General features: G+C 39.7%; 1 protein-coding gene and 2 pseudogenes across 2 annotated transcripts in view; 2 read left to right on the top strand and 1 right to left on the bottom strand.

Moving 5' to 3' along the window:
* The window catches only part of PDGFC (platelet derived growth factor C), a 272436-nt gene that overhangs the window by 196111 nt on the left and 57349 nt on the right, over positions 1 to 18976 (top strand). The gene's annotated exons all lie outside the window — the stretch shown is intronic.
* Positions 168 to 932, top strand: LOC135233061 (tripartite motif-containing protein 43-like; annotated as a pseudogene).
* On the bottom strand, positions 5222 to 6148 carry LOC111752953 (cytochrome c oxidase assembly protein COX20, mitochondrial-like; annotated as a pseudogene).

Below are 18976 nucleotides of genomic sequence, written 5' to 3'. Positions count from 1 at the left end.
GGGACTTGAGGCAGTAGCCTGCCATATAGCCTGCCAGTCTTGGGATTCATCATCTTCCTCAGCTGGTAAGCCAGGAGTCTACCTTCTTACCTGCTGATTTTGGGATTCATCAGCTTCTGCAGCCTGTGAGCCAGCACCCTGCCATCTGACCTGCCAATCTCAGGTTCATGAGCCCCTGCAGCTGTGTGAGTCAAGAGAAGCCTCCAGCTTGGTGGCTGACTCCCAGACTGGGGACTTGCCATTCTCTACAACCACAAAAATGGATTCAGCCTTCTAGAAAGAACTCACCTGCATCATCTGCTTGAACTACTTTACAGACCCTGTCACCATGTGCTGTGGGCATAGCTTCTGTAGGCCCTGTCTCTGCCTTTCCTGGGAAGAAGTGAAAACTCCTGCCCATTGCCCCACGTGCAGGGAAACATCAGAGCAGACAGAGTTCAAAACCAATATTCTTGTGGAGAATCTGGTGTCCCTTGCCGGAAAAGCCAATCTCTGGCAATTCCTGAGCTCTGAGGAACAGATGTGTGGGACACATAAGGAGACAAAGAAGACCTTCCAGGAAGAGAGCAAGAAGGTGCTGTGTTTGCTTTGCTCTTTCAGGAGCACAAGGCTCACAGACACTGCTCCACAGAATGTGCTGTTGAGGAATACTGGGAGAAACTGTTAAACAAGTGAGGTCTTTATGGGAAAGGAGCCAAGAAAGTCAGAGAAATCTAAATAAGGAGAGCCAAATAACGAGACTGTGGAATTATCCTGTGCTTATACAGACACACGTGATCATTTCTAAGTATCAGAAGTGGCATCCAGTTCTCCTGGAGGAAGAAAAAACAACATTTAAATGGACTGCAGAGTGAAGGCAAAAATATTTTCCAGCAACACAAGGAAAGTGAAGCTGCAGTGGCTGTGTGAGGAGCTGATGAACATGTGCCGTAATCCAGATGTGGAGCTGCTCCAGGGTTTGGGAGACATACTGACCAGGAGTGAGCCCAGCCTGTGAACCCAGCATTTGGTGGAAGGCCCATCACTGGACTGACAGACATGCTCAACCAATTCAGAGTGGAAATTCCCTTCAGTTATGAAATAGTCAGAAAATCATGCTGTTGGATGATGTGAGAAGTTTTGGAGTTAGACATGACTTTGAAGATCTGCCTTTTCCTTCTGGAAGATCCAACTACTTTGCTGCATGGGGAGTCCAGGCCTTCACCTCTGAAAAACGTTACTGGGAGATAGATGTGGACAGCTCCTGGAACTGGGCTTTGGGAAGCTGTAATAAGCATTCGTGGATAAGGAAGAACTGCTCAGTAGTCGAGTCTGAGGACACATTTCTTTTTTAGAAGAAGGGAGGATAATCATTACAATCTCTTGACTACTGCCTAATGTATTTTAAGTATATAGAGAAACTTCTGGGACAAGTTGGTGTCTGTGTTGATTTTGACAAACTAAGGTTGAGTTTTATTAATGTTGCCAAAAGTTCCCTCATGAGTAGCTGCTTGTTTTTCCCTTTCCAGTTCCTACTCAGGCCTTTCTTTGACACTGGCCACACATGAGCAGGGAGAAGTCAGAAAACTGGAAACTCCATATCTGAGGGAGCCCTTCTCAATGAAGCTCATCAGTCACCCTTCACTGTCTCTTAGGTTGTTCTACTTTAATGTAAAATTTTGTCATTATTAATTGTGAATGTAGCCTGAAATGCAAAATTTAGATTAATATTCTTTACATAAAAACATCTCATTTGGCCCCCAAGAAACTGTAGATATCATTTCCTCTTAGGAAAATAGGAAACTGTGTGTATTTATTAATCTTTTATCATTTAGGGAACATAATCAAAATTTAGACTCTATAATATCTTCCTGAATTACTTTCCAGTTTGCATCGTATTAAACTTATAAAAACTATGATTTTAATTTTCTAGCATTTTCCAGACCTCTTTCTTAAATCCCAGTCTTTGCATTTTGCTAAATGTTACTCTTACTTTAAAGATGTAAACGTTTTCGGGAACATCTAGCTCAATTGGCGTAACATAGTTTAGAAAGAAAATGGCCTACATTCTACTTTGGCGAGTAGCATCTGGGGTCTTAAAAAGCCTATGACCAGCCATCTAAAGTGCTCCACTGATCTCACCCCTTCGGGAGCAAGGAAGAATGAAGAAAACAGAAGACACAAGGGAAAGATTAGTCCAAAGTACTAATGGACCACATCCACCATGGCTTCCACCAGACTGAGTCCAGCACAACTAGATGGTGCCTGGCTACTACCACTGACTGCTCTGACAGGGCTCACAATAGTGGGTCCCAGACAGAACTGGCTTAAAATGTAGAACAAAATTCTAACTCATAAAAAAAGACCAGACTTACTGGCCTGACAGAGACTGGAGAAACCCTAAGAGTATAGTCCCCAGATATCCTTTTAGCTCAGTAATGAAATCACTCCTGAGGTTCACCATTCAGCCAAAGATTAGACAGGCCCATAAAACAAAAGGAGACTAAAGGGGCGCAGCAGCCCAGGGGCAAGGACTAGAAGACAGGAGGGGACAGGAAAGCTGGTAACAGGGAACCCAAGGTCAAGAAGGGGAGGGTGTTGACATGTCATGGGGTTGTTAACCAATGTCATAAAACAGTGTGTGTACTAATTGCTTAATGAGAAACTAGTTTGTTCTGTAAACCTTCATCTAAAGTACAATTTTAAAAAATAAAATTTATCTATTTGCCAAACTACTACAACAGAAATATTGAAATCCCTTTTTATATTTTCAACACGTGTTGCTCATGATAGTAATCCAGAAGTTCCTATACAAGTGTGGTGTTGTCTGCTGTACCTTCTAAATATGGTCAACATTCTCCCTACTTGGAATTACCATATAGGAATGATGTCTTTAATCGTTTTGACAGAAGATGTACTAAATCCCTGGGTGCACTGGGAACACAGCATTGGGTGGACTTCCCTCAGGTGTGGGCTAGATGTATTAGAATGTATACTCGTATTGGATATAAAAATGCTGCATACAAAAAGTCAGCAATTTATGAGGCAAATTAGAAGATATGGAATGAGTATTTATATGTTATTTACATATTGTAATGTTAAGCAGAAATGTCCTTTTTTGAGTGCCCAAACTCAAGTCTTTGGAATACTATTTAAGAAACTTATCAAACGAAGGGATTTTAAGCATTGACTGAGATTATAGCTAAAAATAAATAAGGGCAAAGCATGGTTTGAAGATAAAAATTTATTAATTTAGTAGTAAAATCATTTGTTGTGTATGGTTGACATTAAAGGAGACATCTCTAAAATATGACATAAATTTGTATTATGCAGCTTGATCAATTTCGTTATAAATTAGTTAAACAAAACCAGCTGCCATCGAGTTGAGTCCAGTCCATGGTGACCCTACATATGTCAGAGTAGAACTGTACCCTAGGGTTTTCAGTGGCTGATTTTTCAGAAGTGGATCACCAGGCCTGTCTTCCAAGGAGCCTCTGGGTGGACCAGAACCTCCAGCTTTTCTGTTTGCAGCCCAGCACTTGACCATTTACTCCACCCAGGGAATCCATAAATTATTTAAGGCATCTTTATTTCCCTTTTTATCTCCATATGAAATCCATTTTGCCAGTGTAGATTCTTCACCATTTTCTTTGTGTTAAATTCCAAAATTTTTTTGTTTTTACAAGTTAATAATTTTACCTAGAAATATATTTATGAGTTTATTTATTTATTATTAATTTTTTAACCAGAGTTGGCCTTGGGAGTCTTAGCTCCACTTTACAAGGTGATTGGGGCCACATTTTCAGTTTGGGTTATAGCACATCCAAGGTTCTTAAGCACTTAAATGTGAAACCAAATTGAATTTTACCATACAATATAATGGTAGGTTTGGTATGACAGCAAGGTTTTATTCACCCCAAACCTGTGACAAAAAAAATCCTTGAAATTGAGATTATTTATATATTCCTTTCTAAAGAGAGCATACTGATGTATGAATTTTATAATCTAATAAGCTTTGTTTCTCTGAGATTTAAATTTACTTTGATAGCTTTACTTGGCATTTCTTTACCTATCTTTTGTCTTGGTTTCATATATCCATCTCTCTTTACATATAGCCACACTCATTATAGTCGTAATAACTGCCTGCAGAAGGGTAAGATTTGATGAGTGACAATTTGACAGGTGAATATTTTTGTAAGCTTTGCAGAATGTTTTGAATTATTGGTGTGTATGGCCGAGGGGATGTCATTTAGTAATGACATCCTTTCTCTCCCCACACCCTCAGGACACTTACTAGCTGCACAGTAACCCATCAATCTTACCTATGTACCCAATGACAAAAGCCTAAGGGAAGAAGGCCGGCCGGTTGGAGAGTTGACTCAAAGTTCTTGTGGCATCTGCTCAGGGGCAAATGCCCCTTCAAACCCCTCCATCGTTTCTGATATTTTTGTTTTTTCTTTCTTGCCAAGGATGAGCTTTATATTAGCACATCCAGCTTTCTTGAGACAATGGTCTCACTGACTGAAAAGTCACCACTGCAGAATAGAAGTTTAGGGGACACTGACACCGTGGCTTCTTTACTTGTAATGATACAAATGATATAGTAGATTATGAACTTCCTGCTTTGAGGTTTGTTACTGAGTGTCTAGCACCATACCAGACACATCTCAGCTGCTCGCTCATTAATATTTCATAGAAATTCACCCATTTTCTTTAGAGTTTTCTGAACCAGTGTGGAGCAGCATTAACTTCTTATTTACTATAAGTTATTTTTGTTGCTCTTGCACAGTAGAGATGATTTACAAACAAAAGACTAGGAGAATCATTATAAAGGTATAAAAAAAGTTATACCTCGGAGATATTGCAGGTTTGGCTCTAGACCTCCACAATAAAGTGAATATTGCAATAAAGCTAGTCACACCAATTTTTTGGTTTCCCAGTGCTTATAAAAGTTATGTTTACACTATACCATAGTCTACGAAGTGTGCAATAGCATTGTCTAAAAAAGACAATGTATGTCCCTTAATTAAAAAATACTTTATGATTAAAAAATTCTAACTATCCTCTGAGTCTTCAGCATCTTCATCTTTTTGCTTGTGCAGGGTCTTACCTCAGTGCTGATGGCTGCTGACTGACCAGGGTGGTGGTTCCTGAAGGTTGGGGTGGCTGTGAAGCTTTCTTTCTTTTTTTTTTTTTTTTTTACTTGATTGAAAAGCTTTCTTATTGTACATAAAATTAGTTGATCTCAGCTTTGTGCATGCTCATTTCAATGAGTTGTATTTTGGTTTGTTCTGCCCAAGACTGCTCAGTTGCTGCTGTTGTGGTCAGTTTGTTTTCTTTCAGGATCAAGGTGGGTGCTTTCATATAAAATCTTATTCTTAATTCCTTCTCTGGCAATTCTTTCCTGGATTCTCAGCTTTACGTAATATACCTACAATGGAACTAGTTAATAAAAAATGTCCAAGGCCAGCCACAATAGATCCAAATGAACCATGTAATACCGAATCCCGTGCACAGGGAATGTTTTTGACGTCTAAAATTCCTAGGAGCTTAAAGGGCTTCCCCTTCCCAGGCTCTCAAGGTTCCCGTTCAGCGACCATGGGGACGAGTCAGCCCTGCGGGCCCCACCCGGCTACTACAGAGCTATGAAGCTTTCTTAAAATGAGACAATAATGAAGTTTGCCACATTGATTGACTCTTCCTTTCATGAAAGATTTCTCTGTAGCATGTAATGCTGTTTGACTGCATTTTACCCACAGTAGAGCTTCTTTCAAAATTGGAGTCAATCCTCTCAAGCCCTGTCTTATCAACTAAGTTTATACAATATTCTAAACCCTTTGTTGTCATTTCAACAATGCTTCACAGCCTCTTCACCAGGAGTAGATTCCACCTCAAGAAACCAGTTTTTTTTGCTCATCCATAAGAAGCAACTCCTCATCCATTAAAGTTTTATCATGAGATTGCAGAAATTCATCACATCTTCAGGCCCCACTTCTAATTTTAGTTCTCTTGCTATTTCCACAACATCTGCAGTTACTTTCTCCACTGAAGTCTTGAACCCCTCAAAGTCATCCATAAAGGTTGGACTCAACTTCTTCCAAACTCCATTAATGTTGATATTTTGACCTCTTCCCATGAATTAAGACTGTTCTTTGTGGCATCTAGAATGGTGAGTCCTTTCCAGCAGGTTTTCCATTTATTTTGCCCAGATCCATCAGAGGAATCACTACCTATAACAGCTGTAGCCTTACAAAATGTATTTCTTAAACAATAAAACTTGGAAGTCGAGATGACTCCTTGATCCATGGGCTGCAGAATGGATGTTGTATCAGCTGGAATGAAGATAACATTAATCAGCTTGTACATCTCCATCAGAGCTCTTGGGTGACCAGGTGCATTGTCAATGAGCGGTAATATTTCGAAAGGAAATCTTTGTTTCTGAGCAGCAGGTCTCAACAGTGAGCTTAAAATATTCAGTAAATATTCATCCAGGCTTTGTTGTTCAATTTATAAACCACAGGCAAAGTAGATTTAGCGAAGTTCTTAAGGGCCTTAGGATTTTCGGAATAGTAACGAGCGTTAGCTTCAACTTAAAGTCACCAGCTGCATTACTCCCCAACAAGAGAGTCAGCCTGTCCTTGGAAGCTTTGAAGGCAGGCAGTGACTTCTCTCTAGCTATGAAAGTCCCAAATGGCGTCTTCTTCCAATATAAGGCTGTTTCATCTACATTTAAAATTTGTTGTTTCGCGTAGCCACCTTCGTCAGTGATCTTAGCCAGATCTTCTGGATAACCTGCTGCAGCTTCTACATCAGCACCTGCGGCTTCGCCTTCTACCTTTATGTTATGTAGACAGCTTCTTTCCTTAAACCTCATGAACCAGCCTCTGCTAGCTTCAAACATTTCTTTGCAACTTCACCTCTCTCAGCCTTCATAGAATTGAAGAGAGTTCAGGCCTTGCTCTGGATTAGGCTTTGGCTTAAGGGAATGTTGTAGCTAGTTTGATCTTCTATCCAGACCACTAAGACTTTCTCTATTTCAGCAGTAAGGCGGTTTCCCTTTCTTGTCTGTTCATGTGTTCACTGGAGTAGCACTTTTTAATTTCCTCCAAGAACCTTCCCTTTGCATTCACAACTTGGCTAAGTGTTTGGCAGAAAAGGCCTAGCTTTCAGCCTGTCTTGGCTTTCAACATGCCTTCCTCACTAAGCTTAATATTTCTAGCTTTTGATTTAAAATGAGAGACATGTGACTCTTCCTTTCACTTGAACACTTAGAGGACACTGAAGGGTTATTAATTGGCCTAATTTCGATATCTTCGTGTCTCAGAGAATAGGGAGGCCCAAGGAGAGGGAGAGAGACAGAGGAACAGCCAGCCGGGGAGCAGTTAGAACACACTCAGCATTTATCGATTAAGTCCGCCGTCTTATGTGGGTGTGGTTCATGGCTCCCCAAAACATTACAACAGTAACATCAGAGACCACTGATCACAGATATAGTAATAATGAAAAGGTTTGAAATATGGCAAGAATTTCCAAAATGTGACAGAGACACAAAGTGAGCACATGCTGTTGGAAAATGACTTGCTCAATGCAGGGTTGCCACAAACCTTCAACTTGTAAAAAAAAACACAGTATCTGCAAAAAGTCATAAAGGGAAATGCAGTAAAATGAGGTATTCCTGTAAAGACATCAGGTAGTCTCCTGGTCCTGATATATTAGACTGTATTACCAATAATATATTCTTATTCAAAGATTTAGACAAGTTTTAATATTTGGGGCAGGGGCAGGGGCATTGAGGGTAAAGAAACTAGGGCATACTTACAATTTTATAAGCATCACTTTGTATTATTGCCCTTGCTGGCTTTTTATAATCAACCAATAGATATTTGGAATTTGTTTATACACAGACGTTTATCTAAGTGAGATAAATCACATTTTTTCTAGGACAAATTTTGGAAAAGTTTGTTTTAAAGATCTCTATTTTAAAAGTAAGAGTGATAAATCTGGTTTTGTTTATTGCTGCCTTCTTTGGGAACCTGAATGAATTTTTGGTTCTCATCAATCCTTAAGACTGGTTCTTAATGACATGTGTCCTAGAGGTAGACGTTTAATACAGTAGTTAAAACTCTCAGAGATTGTTTTTGGCACACGTTACCATTAGAAGTTATGTTCATAAGATGATTTACCCATTTGTTGCCTTCCTTCATTTAATTATATGCTCTATTATTCTGTTTTTCTCCAATTAATAAAGCTATAGTTAAAGAAGTGACATTATTTTGAATAAAGTGGGGGTGAGCCAATATTTAAAAATATTATATGTTTTATAAATAGGCATTTGCTTTGTAATATTATGATTTTGGTATCATTTTCTAGATTCTCAGCTGTTTTAGAAAAAACAAATAAAATTTATCTACCTGTGTTACTCTTTTAAGTTGGTACGATAGTCGAAATTTTGTTTTGTTTTAAAAATATCTTTAACATAAGATGCTTACCTAAAGATAGCTAGTTGTAGCGTCTAAAAAAAAAAAAGTACTAGATGTGCTACATATATTTAACAGTTAATCATTTTAATCCCTTTATAGAGAATTATTTATGAAATTATATATTCTCCAGTCATAGCCCATTAATAAATCATGAAAAACAAAACCTTACATATTGATGCCCAACAATATATATTCAGCACTTATGGTTGTGCCTAAGGAGTTAATGTCTTTAATTTTTTTTTTTTCTTTTTTCTTCATGCTAAAAGGAAAAAAAAAAGCCTAGTAGTGAGAGATTGTTTGGGAAGAAATGAAGCAAAACTGAAATAAAACAGTGCAAGCTTGTTTCTGTCCAGAGGCCACACACAGTGAGAGCCCAGCATACATTTCAGATCTCTTAGAAAGAAAAGAAAAATTTTTGTTTAATTTTGGAGTAATTTATAATAGATTTTTGTATATTTTACTCTGTGTACTGTAGCATAAGCACCATTATTTAAAGTGTTAAGAATCCTGCAAAGGCTGAAAATAACATCTTCTCATCCAGTATCAGAAGACCTTATTAAAAGTTTTACTTAATAAAGTTTAGCCTTCACGGGAAAAATAATATATTTTTTTGTCATAAAAAATACTTCAAAAAACCATACCTATTTTTTAGTAAAATATACACACCCAAATCTAATACTTTTATTCTTTATATATATAGCATAAAAATTGATATCCTAGGCATCAGTGAGCTCAAATGGAGTAGTATCGACTGTTTTGAATAGGACAGTCATATGGTCTACCATGCCAGGAATGACAAATAGAGGAATGGCGTCACATTCATCATCAAAAAGAACATCTCAAGATCTGTCCTGAAGTACAGTGCTGTCAGTAATACGGTAATATCCATAAGCCTACAAAGACAACCAGTTATTATTATTCAGATTTGCGCAGCAGCAACCGCTAAAGCCAAAGAAGGAGAAATTGAAGATTTTTGCCAACTTCTTCGGTCTGAAATTGATCAAACATGCAATCAAGGTGCATTGATAATTCCTGGGAATTGGAATTGAAATATAGCCACTGTTTTGTTTTGTTTTTTCTTTAAGATCGTTTTATTAAATATAATTTTAAGGCATCCCAATATAAAATTTCTGATTAGAAATATTAGCATAATTTCAACTATTTATTTAATGAATTTATCAGTTTTGGTTAATAGAAGTAGATGTTGGAGACATGCTACCAATTTACTGTATAAATTTTTATTTTCTGTTCTTTAGTGTCTGAAGAGATGGGGGTGGGTAGAAATGAGTAACTGAGAGTCCTTTTACTCACAGTAATCCAGTGAAACTCTTTTCCTTTTTGAGCCATCTTCAAATCTGTTCTTTTTTTTTTTAATTTAAGTTTTTAATATGTATAATAAGCAACTCTTTTTGGGGTATTTTTATTCTTGTGAGTAAAATTATATTGAGATTAAATTGTAATATAGAATAGTACATAAGTATTATAGCCACTTCATGAGCCAAACTGTGTGCGTTTCTTAACAGTGACTTTGTAAATGGCTTACCCAGAGGTGGGGCTGTGTGTGAGCCAGTGCACACAGTAGAAGTGTGCATGATTCCTGTGGGGGGCGGGGGTTGTAAGGACACTCCAGGCCTGAGGTGCCATTAAGGAATGCATGACTGATTTCCAAAGTGGTTATTAATTATGCAGGATACGAGAACAAAGCAGCTCAGTGAATACTGAAGTTGGATGGAGAGAGGAGGAGGAGGGATCATCCCTTCTGGCATATGCCAGTAGGTTATTTAACTGTTAATATCACGTAGAGAAAAGTCTTAACTGAAGGCCAAATTTGCTTTTATGTTCAAGTTAAGAAAAATTCCCTCTAACTCTCAAACAGGGCTTCAAATTCGCTGGTTCACTTCCTTGGGAACAAAAAGCAGCTTGCTTGTAATATATTTGAAGCAACATTTTAACAATAATACTATCAAAAAAATCAGCATCAGAATGTATTCAGATTTAAAAAATTGTCAATCTTTGTAACAAAATTATACTTCATTTCTGTATTATTATATTAAATTGATTTTGACAAGAGAAAATTTAAGTTTAAACCTTTCAAAATACATTTTTATTTTTTCTTAAGAAAGAAAATTTTAGAATTTTTGATGACATTTAGAGAATGGAAGGGGGTTAAGAGCTGCCTCTGCTAACCAAAAGGTCAGCAATTGGAATCCACCAGGCTTCCTTGGAACCTCTATGGGGCAGTTCTACTCGGTCCTGTAGGCCCCACGATGAGTCAGATTCGACTCCATCGGAGCTGTTTTTTGTTTGTTTGTTTGTTTAATACCTATGTTGCAGTCTGAAGCACTTGTTTAATGATTAGAATTTATTAAAATATACAATGTGTTTGTACATTTATGCAATGAGCCTTGAGATGACAGTATTTTTTTACATCAAGAAAACTCTGTGGGGTCACTGGAAGGAGTCAGGGCAGCTGGTGTGGGGTGTCAAGGAGCTCGAAGGCAGCAGGAGGCCTTCTGTGCTGCTGACGGCGGCCACGTGGCCGGCATGCGTCTGAAGAGCAGCAGGACCAGTGGAGACTTCATGAGGGAATGATTAGAAATATTGAGGGGCAAAATCGGAAAAAAGAAAACATCCATCTTTTGGGTAAATAGATTATTTTGACTGAGCAGCTTCAAGCTGAAAGAGAGAAAATGGTATTGACAAATGGAGGGCAAAAAAAAAAAAGTGACTTGAATATGACATATTGATGGGACAGATGGTACTCAGTGTGTGTGTGTATGTTTCAGACAGCTAACTTCTTAGTGGCATCTTCAGCCTTTTTTTTTTTTTTTTTAAATTTTTATTAAGCTTCAAGTGAACATTTACCATTCCAATCAGTCTGTCACATGTAGGTTTACATACATCTTACTCCCTTCTCCCACTTGCTCTCCCCCTATTGAGTCAGCCCTTACAGTCTCTCGTTTCGTGCCAATTTTACCTTCTTCCATCTCTCTCTATCTTCCCATCCCCCCTCCAGTCATGAGTTGCCAACACACTCTCCCGTGTCCACCTGATTTAATTAGCTCGCTCTTCATCAGTATCTCTCTCCCCCCCACTGACCAGTCCTTTTCATGCCTGATGATTTGTCTTCGGGGTTGGTTCCTGTCCTGTGCCATCAGAAGTTCTGGGGAGCATTGTCTCTGGGATTCCTCTAGTCGCAATCATACCATTAGGTGTGGTCTTTTAATGAGAATTTGGGGTCTGTATCCCATTGGTCTCCTGCTCCCTCAGGAGTTGTCTCTTGTGCTCCCTGACAGGGCAGACATCGATTGTGGCCGGGCACCAACTTGTTCTTCTGGTCTCAGGATATTGTAGGTCTCTGGTTCAAGTGGCCCTTTCTGTCTCTTGGGTTCTTAGTTGTCGTGTGACCTTGGTGTTCTTCCTTTGCCTTTGCTCCCGGTGGGTTGAGACCAATTAATGTATTTTAGATGGCTGCTTGTTGGCATTTAGGACCCCAGGTGCCACAATTCAAAGTGGGATGCAGAGTGTTTTCATAATAGAATTGTTTTGCCCATTGATTTAGAAGTCCTCTCAAACCAAGTTCCCCAGACCCCAGCCCCTGCTTCGCTATCCTTTGAAGCTTTCATTTTATCTCGGAAACCTCTTTACTTTTAATCCTGTCCAATTAGGCTGACCTTCCTTGTTTTGAGTGTTGTCTTTCCCTTCACCCAAAGCAGTTCCCATCTACAGATTGATCAATAAAAAGCCCTCTCCCTCCCTCCCCCCTTTGTAACCACAAAAGTATGTGTTCTTTTCCGTTTTTTCTATTCCTCAAGATCTTATAATAGTGGTCTTATACAATATTTGTCCTTTTGCAACTGACTCATTTCGCTCAGCATAATGCCTTCCAGATTCCTCCATGTTATGAAATGTTTCAGAGATTCGTCACTGTTCTTTATCGATGCGTAGTATTCCATTGTGTGAATATACCACAATTTATTTACCCATTCGTCCGTTGATGGACATCTTGGTTGCTTCCAGCTTTTTGCTATTGTAAACAGAGCTGCAATAAACATGGGTGTGCATATATCTGTTTGTGTGAAGGGTCTTGTATTTTTAGGGTATATTCCGAGGAGTAGGATTTCTGGTTTGTATGGTAGTTCTATTTCTAACTGTTTAAGATAACGCCAGATGGATTTCCACAGTGGTTGTACCATTTTACAATCCCACCAGCAGTGTATGAGAGTTCCAGTCTCTCCGCAGCCTCTCCAACATTTATTATTTTGTGATTTTTGAATTAATGCCAGTCTAGTTGGTGTCAGATGGAATCTCATCGTAGTTTTAATTTGCATTTCTCTAATGACTAATGATCGAGAGCATTTTCTCATGTATCTGTTGGCTGCCTGAATATCTTCTTTAGTGAAATGTGTGTTCATATCCTTTGCCCACTTCTTGATTGGGTTGTTTGTCTTTTTGTGGTTGAGTTTTGACAGAATCATGTAGATTTTAGAGATCAGGCGCTGGTCTGAGATGTCATAGCTGAATATTCTTTCCCAGTCTGTAGGTGGTCTTTTTACTCTTTTGGTGAAGTCTTTAGATGAGCATAGGTGTTTGATTTTTAGGAGCTCCCAGTTATCGGGTTTCTCTTCATCATTTTTGGTAATGTTTTGTATTCTGTTTATGCCCTGTATTAGGGCTCCTAGGGTAGATCCTATTTTTTCTTCCAAGATTTTTATCGTTTTAGTCTTTATGTTTAGGTCTTTGATCCACTTGGAGTTAGTTTTTGTGCATGGTGTGAGGTATGGGTCCTGTTTCATTCTTTTGCAAATGGATATCCAGGTATGCCAGCACCATTTGTTAAAAAGACTATTATTTCCCCAATTGACTGACACTGGTCCTTTGTCAAATATCAGCTGCTCATACGTGGATGGATTTATATCTGGATTCTCAATTCTGTTCCATTGGTCTATGTGCCTGTTGTTGTACCAGTACCAGGCTGTTTTGACTACTGTAGCTATATAATAGGTTCTGAAATCAGGTAGGGTGAGGCCTCCCACTTTCTTCTTCTTTTTCAGTAATGTTTTGCTTATCCGGGGATTCTTTCCTTTCCATATGAAATTAGTGATTTGTTTCTCTATTCCCTTAAAGTATGACATTGGTATTTGGATTGGAAGTGCGTTGTATGTATAAATGGCTTTTGGTAGAACAGACATTTTTACTATGTTGAGTCTTCCTATCCATGAGCAGGGTATGTTTTTCCATTTAAGCGTGTCCTTTTGAATTTCTTGTAGCAGAGTTTTATAGTTTTCTTTGTATAGGTCTTTTACTTCCTTGGTAAGATTTATTCCTAAGTATTTTATCTTCTTGGGGGCTACTGTGAATGGTATTGATTTGGTTATTTCCTCTTCGGTGTTCTTTTTGTTGATGTAGAGGAATCCAAGTGATTTTTGTATGTTTATTTTATATCCTGAGACTCTTCCAAACTCTTCTATTAGTTTCAGTAGTTTTCTGGAGGATTTCTTAGGGTTTTCCATGTATACGATCATGTCATCTGCAAATAGTGATAGCTTTACTTCCTCCTTACCAATCTGAATACCCTTTATTTCTTTGTCTAGCCTAATTGCCCTGGCTAGGACTTCAAGTACGATGTTGAATAAGAGCGGTGATAAAGGGCATCCTTGTCTGGTTCCCGTTCTCAAGGGAAATGCTTTCAGGTTCTCTCCATTTAGAGTGATATTGGCCGTTGGCTTTGCATATATGCCCTTTATTATGTTGAGGAATTTTCCTTCAATTCCTATTTTGGTGAGAGTTTTTATCATAAATGGGTGTTGGACTTTGTCAAATGCCTTTTCTGCATCAATTGATAAGATCATGTGGTTTTTGTCTTTTGTTTTATTTATGTGATGGATTACATTAATGGTTTTTCTGATATTAAACCAGCCTTGCATACCTGGTATAAATCCCACTTGATCAGGGTGAATTATTTTTTTGATGTGTTGTTGGATTCTATTGGCTAGAATTTTATTAAGGATTTTTGCATCTATGTTCATGAGGGATATAGGTCTAAAATTTTCTTTTTTTGTAATGTCTTTACCTGGTTTTGGTATCAGGGAGATGGTGGCTTCATAGAATGAGTTGGGTAGTATTCCGTCTTTTTCTATACTTTGAAATACCTTCAATAGTAATGGTGTTAAGTCTTCTCTGAAGGTTTGGTAGAACTCTGCAGTGAAGCCATCTGGGCCAGGACTTTTTTTTGTTGGGAGTTTTTTGATTACCATTTCAATCTCTTTTTTTGTTATGGGTCTATTTAGTTGTTCTACTTCTGTATGTGTTAGTTTAGGTAAGTAGTGTTGTTCCAAGAATTTATCCATTTCTTCTAGGTTTTCAAATTTGTTAGAGTACAATTTTATGTAGTAATCTGATATGATTCTTTTGATTTCATTTGGTTCTGTTGTGATGTGGTCCTTCTCGTTTCTTATTCGGGTTATTTGTTTCCTTTCCTGTTTTTCTTTAGTCAGTCTAGCCAATGGTTTATCAATTTTGTTAATTTTTTCAAAGAACCAGCTTTTGGCTTTGTTAATTCTTTCAATTGTTTTTCTGCTCTCTAATTCATTTAGTTCAGCTCTAATTTTTATTATTTGTTTTCTTCGGGTGCCTGATGGATTCTTTTGTTGCTCACTTTCTATTTGCTCAAGTTGTCGGGACAGTTCTCTGATTTTGTCTCTTTCTTCTTTTTGTATGTGTGCATTTATCGATATAAATTGGCCTCTGAGCACTGCTTTTGCTGTGTCCCAGAGGTTTTGATAGGAAGTATTTTCATTCTCGTTGCTTTCTAAGAATTTCCTTATTCCCTCCTTGATGTCTTCTATAACCCAGTCTTTTTTCAGGAGGGTATTGTTCATTTTCCAAGTATTTGATTTCTTTTCCCTAGTTTTTCTGTTATTGATTTCTAGCTTCATTGCCTTGTGGTCTGAGAAGATGCTTTGTAATATTTCGATGTTTTGGATTCTGCAAAGATTTGTTTTATGCCCTAATATGTGGTCTATTCTAGAGAATGTTCCATGTGCGCTAGAAAAAAAAGTATATTTTGCAGCAGTTGGGTGGAGAGTTCTGTACAAGTCAATGAGGTCAAGTTGGTTGATTGTTGTAAGTAGGTCTTCCGTGTCTCTATTGAGCTTCTTACTGGATGTCCTGTCCTTCTCCGAAAGTGGTGTGTTGAAGTCTCCTACTATATATGTGGAGGTGTCTATCTCACTTTTCAATTCTGTTAAAATTTGATTTATGTATCTTGCAGCCCTGTCATTAGGTGCGTAAATATTTAATATGGTTATGTCTTCCTGATCAATTGTCCCTTTTATCATTATATAGTGTCCTTCTTTATCCTTTGTGGCGGATTTAAGTCTAAAGTCTATTTTGTCAGAAATTAATATTGCTACTCCTCTTCTTTTTTGCTTATTGTTTGCTTGATATACTTTTTTCCATCCTTTGAGTTTTAGTTTGTTTGTGTCTCTAAGTCTAAGGTGTGTCTCTTGTAGGCAGCATATAGTTGGATCGTGTTTTTTTATCCAGTCCGTGACTCTCTGTCTCTTTATTGGTGCATTTAGTCCATTTACATTCAGCGTAATTATAGATAAGTAAGTTTTTAGTGCTGTCATTTTGATGCCTTTTTATGTGTGTTGTTGGCCATTTCATTTTTCCACATGCTTTTTTGTGCTGAGACGTTTTTCTTAGTAGCTTGTGAGATCCTCATTTTCATAATGTTTAACTTTGTGTTTATTGAGTCGTTACGTTTTTCTTGGCTTTTTTCTTGAGTTATGGAATTGATATTCCTTTTTGTGGTTACCTTTTTATTTACCCCTATTTTTCTAAGTAAAACCCTAACTTGTATCCTTCTATTTCGCCTTGTATCACTCTCCATCTGGCAGTTCAATGCCTCCTATATTTAGTCCCTCTTTTTGATTATTTTGATCGTTTAGCTATTGATTTCCATGATTTCCTGTTGTGTGTATTATTTTGTTTATTTATTTATTTTTTAGAATTAGTCTTAATTTGTTTGTTTTTGTGCTTTCTCTGTTTGAGTTGCGTTGATATCAGGACGTTCTGTTTTGTGACCTTGTATTGTGCTGGTACCTGATATTATTGGTCATCAGGCCAAACAATCTCCTTTAGCATTTCTTGCAGTCTTGGTTTAGTTTTTGCAAATTCTCTAAACTTGTGTTTATCTGTAAATATCTTAATTTCTCCTTCATATTTCAGAGAGAGTTTTGCTGGATATATGATCCTTGGTTGGCAGTTTTTCTCGTTTAGTGCTCTGTATATGTCGTCCCATTCCCTTCTTGCCTGCATAGTTTCTGCTGAGTAGTCTGAACTTATTCTTATTGATTCTCCCTTGAAGGAAACCTTTCTTTTCTCCCTGGCTGCTTTTAAAATTTTCTGTTTGTCTTTGGTTTTGGCAAGTTTGATGATGATATGTCTTGGTGTTTTTCTTTTTGGATCAATCTTAAATGGGGTTCGATGAGCATCTTGGATAGATATCCTTTCTTCTTTCATGATGTCAGGGAAGTTTTGTGTCAGGAGTTCTTCAACTATTTTCTCTGTGTTTTCTGTCCCTCCTCCCTGTTCTGGGACTCCAATCACTCGCAAGTTATCCTTCTTGATAGAGTCCCACATGATTCTTAGGGTTTCTTCATTTTTTTTAATTCTTTTATCTGATTTTTTTCCAGCTATGTTGGTGTTGTTTCCCTGGTCCTCCAGAAGTCCCAGTCTACATTCTAATTGCTCGAGTCTGCTCCTCTGACTTTCTATTGCGTTGTCAAATTCTGTAATTTTATTGTTAATCTTTTGGATTTCTACATGCTGTCTCTCTATGGATTCTTGCAACTTGTTAATTTTTCCACTATGTTCTTGAATAATCTTTTTGAGTTCTTCAACAGTTTTATCAGTGTGTTCCTTGGCTTTTTCTGCATTTATCCTAATTTCATTCGTGATATCTTTAAGCATTTTGTAAATTAGTTTTTTATATTCTGTATCTGATAATTCCAGGATTGTATCTTCATTTGGGAAAGATTTTGATTCTTTTGTTTGGGGGGTTGGAGAAGCTGTCATGGTCTGTTTCTTTATGTGGTTTGATATGGACTGCTGTCTCTGAGCCATCACTGGGAAACTAGATTTTCCAAGTAGTCAGCTAAAAAAAAATGCAGTCAGATCCCTATCTGAATTCTCTCTCTGGCTCCGGGTATTCGGATGTTAATGGGGTCGCCTGGGGAGGGTGGGGGAGGGATCTGAGAGCTAGGAGTGTAGCACCACAGAATATAGAGCTGAACACCACGTTCACGCTCCGCCCCCGTTTGCCAAAATCCGGGCTGGACGGGTCCCTGGCTAGGACACTGCTTTCCTTGCTCGGAAACCAGTCCCTTCCTCCTGGGGACTTCCTCCGGTGCGCGGCACCGCACGTGGGCACTGGGTGGGCGTTTCCCGCACGAACGGGTGGGCCCGCCCCCAGGGTCTATTCAGGCGATTATAATTAGATCCCGCGGTCACGCCCCGCCTGTGCGCGCGCCCAAATCCCAGCGGGATGACTTCCGGGTTGAGACGCTGCTTTCCCTGTTCGGGAACCAGTCACTTCCTCCCCGGGACTTCTCCTTCCGGAGCGCCACACCTCTCGCGCGAACTGGGTTGGCGTCACCTGCACGGCCAGGTGGGCCCGCCCCCTGGGTCAATTCAGGGCAATAAAAATGGACTCCGTGCTCACGCCCCGCTCGTGCGCGCGCCCAAGCCCCAGCAGGACGGAACCCCGTCTGGGACGCTACTTTCTGCGCTTCGGGACCAATCAGTTCCTCCGCACGGCCAGGTGGGCCCGCCCCCTGGGTCAATTCAGGGCGATAAAAATGGACTCCGCGCTCACGCCCCGCCCGCGCGCGCCCAAGCCCCAGCAGGGCGGCACTCTGTCTGGGATGCTACTTTCTGCGCTTTGGGACCAATCAGTTCCTCCACACGGCCAGGTGGGCCCGCCCCCTGGGTCAATTCAGGGCAATAAAAATGGACTCCGCGCTCACGGCCCGCTCGTGCGCGGGCCCAAGCCCCAGCAGGGCGGCACTTTGTCTGGGATGCTACTTTCTGCGCTTTGGGACCAATCAGTTCCTCCCGGGGACTTCTCCTTCCAGTGTGCCGCACCTCTCGCGCAAACTGGGAGGGCGTCACTCGCACGACCAGGTGTTCCCGCCCTCTGGGTCAATTCAGGGTAATAAAAATGGACCCCGTGCTCATGCCCCGCCCGCGCGCGCGCGCGTGCCCAGATCGCAGCGGAATGGCTCCCCGTCTGGGATGCTGCTTTCCCTGTTTTGAGACCAGACACCTCCGGGGATTTCTCCCTCTGGTGTGCCGTGCCACACGCGCGGACTGGGTGCACGTCCTCCCGCACGAACGCGTGGGCCCCGCCCTGGGGTCACTCCAGGGAAACACAGCTGACCCCCCCCCCGCGCGCGCCCCGTCGGCTTCTCGCCTAACTCCCGGCGGACAGCAGGGCACCCCAGCTGGGA

The sequence above is a fragment of the Loxodonta africana genome, chromosome 13 (genome assembly GCF_030014295.1).
Source record: "Loxodonta africana isolate mLoxAfr1 chromosome 13, mLoxAfr1.hap2, whole genome shotgun sequence".
NCBI lineage: Eukaryota > Metazoa > Chordata > Mammalia > Proboscidea > Elephantidae > Loxodonta > Loxodonta africana.
Note: the sequence above shows the minus strand (reverse complement) of the source record. Positions and strands in the feature narration are given on the sequence as shown.